A 6,122-nucleotide genomic window follows, 5' to 3' on the forward strand; every position below is an offset into this window, starting at 1 on the left:
GAAAGTCCTGCTCCCAGCAGCTCCGGCCCCTGGCAGTGCTCAGTAGGAGTCCTAACTCAAAAAAAAAAAAAAGGCAACCACAACCGCTGCCAACCGCCAACCGCAGGACCGTTAGCTTGGCTTTTTTTTTTTTATCCGCTTTCCGCTTTTTCTTGCTCAGCTATGTCAGCATGTCCATGGGGCATGGGAGATCTTTAAATCCCATAACCCTTACATTTGGCCCCAAGATCTTTCATGTCCCTTACTTGGCAAAAATATAGTAGGAATAACTGGTGTCAACAAAATTTCACAACAATATAACAAGAATAGCACACAATAAACACAAAAAACCATATTTTAGGGTGGGGCTTGAGCACAAGCTCCCCATCATTCCCCCCACCCCGAACAAATGGGGCCCCCAAATCTTGTGGTAAGGGGTGAATATCTCTTCTTCTATGGCTACTTGCTGCTGAAATCGGATGTAGAGCTGTCCCTGTCCTAAGGGGTCCCATTTGAGAGGTCAGTTCTTAATATGCTTGATGCCAGGTCCAAGGGTGACACATCACAGTTGCAGACAGAGGGTGACATCCAGCTTAAGCTATCAGGCATCTACAGATGGAGGGTACCAAGCCTGTGGAAACAAATCTAACAAACAAGGTGAACAAACAAAAAATCAAGAAGAAGCAAAGAGACAATAACCAGACTATTGTAGCCTCACTCACGGTAGAATAAATGACTTAAGGGTACAATTTTGTAATAATCTTCTCCAGAATAAACAATAGTTACAGTGTTATCCTTCCCATATGCTATAATCTCTGCAGCCTTTGGAACATCATCTGGCTTCCGTTTTACCCATACTTTAGCTCCTGATTTTATTCTATCAGTAGAACCAAATCCTTCAGTTCCTGTGACAGTTATTTTGGAAGGAGGGTCAGTTTTTACAAGTGGCATTGTTTTACAAGGAACGATAATCACTTGAACTATCCTATCATTCTTGTGAATCTGTATCAGCCCTTCACCTAAATTCTGGAATGTTACAACAATTTCTCCTTGATAATTAGAATCTATTACTCCATCCAATACATGTATTCCTTGAGCTGCTAATCCTGATTTGGGTAAAATCTGTCCAAAGTGATTTTTAGGGATTCTTATGCATATCCCAGTGGAAATTTTTCTTACTTCTTTCCTGTCCAACCAAAAGTCCTCTAAACAATGTAAATCATACCCCACTGAACCAGGTGGTCCTGGGTACGGTGCTGGGACATCTGGCCTCAAGGTCCAACACTCAATATTTGGGATCTTGTGTGTTTGTTGTTTTCTAATTTGCAGATTGGGGGTCATCATTCTGGCTAGAGGTGTACTTCCTCCCAATGGTCTATTATTCAAATTACGCAAAGCCATGAACAAATTATCCTTCCAATGTTGATATGAATTATTGGAACTTAACTTCCTCAACTGTTCTTTCAGTAATCCATTCGTTCTTTCAATTAACCCAGATGCTTCTGGATAATATGGAATATGATATATCCATTCTATATTGTTTAGTATACAATACTTCTTCATTTCATTGCCTTTGAAATGTGACCCATTGTCACTTTGAATCTGCATTGGGGTTCCATAATATAGACTTATGAGATCTAAGGTTTTACAAGTGTTTTTCTGGGTTGCATTCTTATAAGGACAAGCTACTAGTACACCTGAATAGGTATCAACACAAGTACATATAAATCTGCATCCTTTATCCAGTGGTAGTGGACCAACATAATCTATTTGCCAGATTTGGGCTGGGACTTTTCCTCTTGCTATCTCTCCAGTTACTACCCGAGGAACAGTTCGCTCCTTTTCCAATTGACATATATGACATTCTTCTGCTATCTGTTTTAACAGTGAATGAGAGATACTAATACCTCAATCTTGTGCCCACTGGTGTGTGGCCTGGACCCCCAAATGGCCTGCTGTTTGGTGGACCCATTTTGCTAATACCGGATCATCAGTTGTTGTCAAAGTAGGGACAATATGTTCAGTAGCAATCTTTGCCAGTCGATCAGCATGAGAATTGTACTCACGTTCTGGTGTGGTGGGAGCCACGTGAGCATCTACATGAAAAACTGACAAGTCAGTGACCAAAGACATGTTCCAGATATCTTCCCATAATTCTTTGCCCCAGACTTGTTTACCATGAATTTCCCAATTTTCATTTTTCCACATGGGCATCCATGTAGCTAACCCATTAGCTACCGCCCATGAATCAGTGAATATATGACACTGTCCTCCTTGTTCTATTTTGATGGCTTGATATACTGCCATAAGTTCAGCATATTGGCTACTTGCACCTATCCCAGTACTTTCCAAAGTCCTTCTAGTACATGGGTTATAGGCCACTGCTTTCCAATGTCTTTTTTGCCCCAAATATTTTGCTGTCCCATCAGTAAACCATGCATGTCTCTTTTGTTCCTCAGTTAATACATCATATCCCTCATTCCATTTTACAGTGGATTGTACCAACTGTTGCTTTGGCTCAGGGGGTGTGTCACTCCTCTCAATTTCTATGTTTGCTATAGATTCATGCAGAGCAGAGACTCCGCTTTTGCCTGTTTTCGCTCTATTTTGAATATACCACTTCCATTTGATTATACTAGCCTCTTGGGCATGTCCAATTCTGTGAGAAGCTGGGGTACTCATTACCCAGGTCATAATTGGGATTCCAGGTCTTAATATCACTTCATGGCCCACAGTCAGTTGTTCAGTCTCCACCAAAGCCCAATATGCAGCTAACAACTGCTTTTCAAAAGGTGTGTACTGGACTCCAGATGAAGGGAGTTTCCTACACCAAAATCCCAAAGGTACATTTCGGCTTTGTTGTTTTTGCCATAAGCTCCAGTTTGCATAATCATCTTGTACAGTCACTTGCAATTCCACTGGACCATTTTGCATGGGCCACAAATCTAGGGCCAATTGTATGGCAGCCTTGGCTTCTTCAAAAGCTTTACTCTGCTCAAGTCCCCAATCGAATTCATATTTCTTCCGTGTGACTCTATATAAAGGCTTTAAAATCTGTCCCAAATGTGGAATGTGGTGCCTCCAGTATCCAAACAATCCTATGAACTTTTGGGCCTCCTTCTTATTGGTAGGGGTAGGAAAATCCTGAATCTTTTGTCAGGCTCGAGGAAGAATCTCCCTTAGCCCCTTGTTCCATTGTATACCCAAAAACTTCACATTCTGAGCTGGTCCTTCAACCTTTGCAGGGTTAATTTCCCACCCTTTACTTTTCATATGCTCAATTAGAGGGGTCAAACTCCTTTCCACTACTTTCACATCTTTTCCCTGTATCATGATATCATCAATGTAGTGGGTAAGCTGTACACCAGGTAGCTTTAATTCATCCAACTGTTCAGCCACAATCCTGTGACAAATAGTGGGGCTATGTATGTACCCTTGTGGCAAGCGAGTAAAAGTATATTGTCTACCCTGCCAAGTGAAAGCGAAGTGGTCCCATTGTTTAGAGTCTATTGGGATGGTGAAGAAGGCATTTGCCAAGTCAATAACTGCATACCAAGTCCCATCATATTTCTGGATCCTTTCTATTAAGGTGATGGTATCTGGAACAGCAGCATACAAAGAAGGAGTCACCTTATTCAACAGTCTATAATCCACAGTCATTCTCCAAGTCCCATCTGATTTTCTTACTGGCCAGACAGGATTATTCCATCTTGTGGTTGTAGGGACTAACACTCCTGCTTCAACATATTCCTTTATAGTAGTGGCAATTTCATCTTGCCCACCTGGCACACGATACTGTTTTAAAGTAATTACTTCAGAAGGTTCAGGTAAAGTGATTGGGTCCATTTTTAGTTTTCCTACTAAAACTGTATTAATTCCTATCTTCCTCACAACAAATTGGTATCTTCCTTCAGGTAAATTCAGAGTCATGCCTCTCAATACATCTATTCCAATGATGTATTCAGGAATGGGTACAACAACCACAGCATATTCCCTGCCCAATTTTCATTGTTATTTTAACCTGTCTGACTGATATTTCAGTGTCTCCTAGACCTGTGATGGTAATTGGAGTTCCATGTTTAAACTCATCAGGGTTTCCATAGATAAGTGTGGCCTCAGCCCCAGTATCAATCAGTGCCCTAGTCACAGTAGTTGATCCATTCTTCCAATATATTGTTAAACCAATATGGGGTCTGCAATCTCTTCTGCATATTTCTTTTATCTGGGCTGGGGCTTGGCCTATCTCCTATTCCCCCTGAAGGTGGGGCAAACTTGGATACAAAGATTCAGATTCAGAAATACCTGCGGGGGTGGTTCCTGCTTCCCTGTTCATTCTAATGCTAAGTACCTTTTCTTGGTACAGCTTATGCAGCTCTTCAGTTGGAATACCATCTATTCTTCTAAAGTTCACCCCAGCTCTTAATAGAGCAGTAAACAGTTCCCTTCTTATGGGTCTATTTTGTCTCTGAATCCTCTGGCTGTTTACTCTTCTCTCTCAAGGCAATTTGTCTTTTTCCCATTCCCCTAAATCGCTTAATTGTGAAATCTTATCCAGCACCTCTGAAAGAGGGTGCCCTATTTCTCCAATTAAAAGAGTCAGAATTAGGTGCTTATATGCAGGAGGAGCTGTCTTCACTATGATATTTCTATGAGGAACTCCTAGGGGAGTATCATAATATGCATTTGCATCTCCAATCAGGATAGCAGTTTTCATTACCTCCTCCTTTAGCTTTCTCATACAGTCTCTAAGTGAGTACCAGGGTCTGTCTCCCCTAGGCCACATAGATTCAGTTGGATATTGCTTTTTGGAACCTTCTGCAGCTAAAGCTAGAAGATTCGTTTTGTTATTTCCTCCTTGCATATGGTGATCCCTAAAAGCCTGGTGTACAAAAGGATTCTGACTGATACTTATGAATTTTAAACAGTCCTCATTGTCCAGTGTTATTCCTCCTGCGCCTTCATCAGTGATTCTTACTATCCAAGACACTAAAGACTCCCCCATTCTTTGGGTAAATCTACTCAATATATCAGTGATCTCCTGTTGAGTGAAATCCTCAATTATCTCCCTGGACTCTGTTTTGCCTCGGTGGTTCTCCTGCCTTCTTCTTCATATGGGGAGAGCTTCTACATTAGGAGACTCCTCATCTAACCTTGTTCCATTCTCCTCACACACATTCTCCTGGAAGCTGTCAGGGCAACTCTGCCCAGCCTGTAGAAAAGCTGCATGCACATTCCTTCTGCTAGTTTTTTTGCTTCCTTTTAGCTACATGAACAGTAGCTTGCTCCTGGACCATATGAGTCCCTCCAGTTTTCTCTTCTGAGTGCTGTGACACAGAAGAATCCTCAGGCAAACCAGCTGACTCCCTAGCCATCCTAGCTCTTTCCTTCAGCAGCTTATCCCTACTTTTACACATAAGGCGATAACTTGTTAACAGCACCCAGCCTCTCCTGCACACTCCTGCCAGTTCTTTGCCTGGTTCTATGGGTATTGCTTTCAAACATTTTCCCAAATCTCCAGGTTCTCCCTCTTTTAGCCTTGGTTCCCAGTTTTCACAGGGCCCTGTGCTTTTAGCCCATTCTCTGGCTAGAGAGGAATAAGTCAAATCCTCCCAACCTGGAATAGCCATTTCTCCCTCTAAAGCCCCACTGCTTCCAAATAGAGGCCTGACATTTTGTAATCCCATCCTCGTCGCCAAATGTATCAGCAATGCCATATTCACAATGCCTATAGAGATTACAAATATGCTGATATAATTATCCATCACAAAATACGTCAGGTTTGCCATTTGGGGAAATAAACTAGAAAATTTATTAAGATACCAAAAGACTGAGTCCCAAAACCAGAAAGTGAAAGCCATCAGAGTAGTTATGACATTGGCACAGGTAGATAAAGTAGAAAGCACCCACATTCTCAAGCCTTTAAAACAGAACAGGCTACCTCAGGCAAAGGTCCTCCTCTCCCCACTCACAGCAACCACCCAGCGTGCTCCCAGCAGCTCCGGCACCTGGCAGTGCTCAGCAGGGGTCCTTAGCAGAAAGTCCGTCCTGCTCCCAGCAGCTCCAGCCCCTGGCAGTGCTCAGCAGGAGTCCTAACTGAAAAAAAAAAAAAGGGCTTCGCGCTGCCGCTGCCTCTGCTGCTGCCA

General features: G+C 42.4%; 1 long non-coding RNA gene and 1 pseudogene across 1 annotated transcript in view; both read right to left on the bottom strand.

The window, feature by feature from the left end:
- Positions 1 to 6,122, bottom strand: part of LOC138145322 (uncharacterized) — a 7,902-nt gene that overhangs the window by 941 nt on the left and 839 nt on the right. The gene's annotated exons all lie outside the window — the stretch shown is intronic.
- The window catches only part of LOC138145321 (histone H3.3A-like), a 7,802-nt pseudogene that overhangs the window by 941 nt on the left and 739 nt on the right, over positions 1 to 6,122 (bottom strand).

Source organism: Petaurus breviceps, unplaced genomic scaffold, assembly GCF_028583685.1.
Source record: "Petaurus breviceps papuanus isolate PSGF00001 unplaced genomic scaffold, PetGlider_PUasm1.0 90734, whole genome shotgun sequence".
Classification (NCBI taxonomy): domain Eukaryota; kingdom Metazoa; phylum Chordata; class Mammalia; order Diprotodontia; family Petauridae; genus Petaurus; species Petaurus breviceps.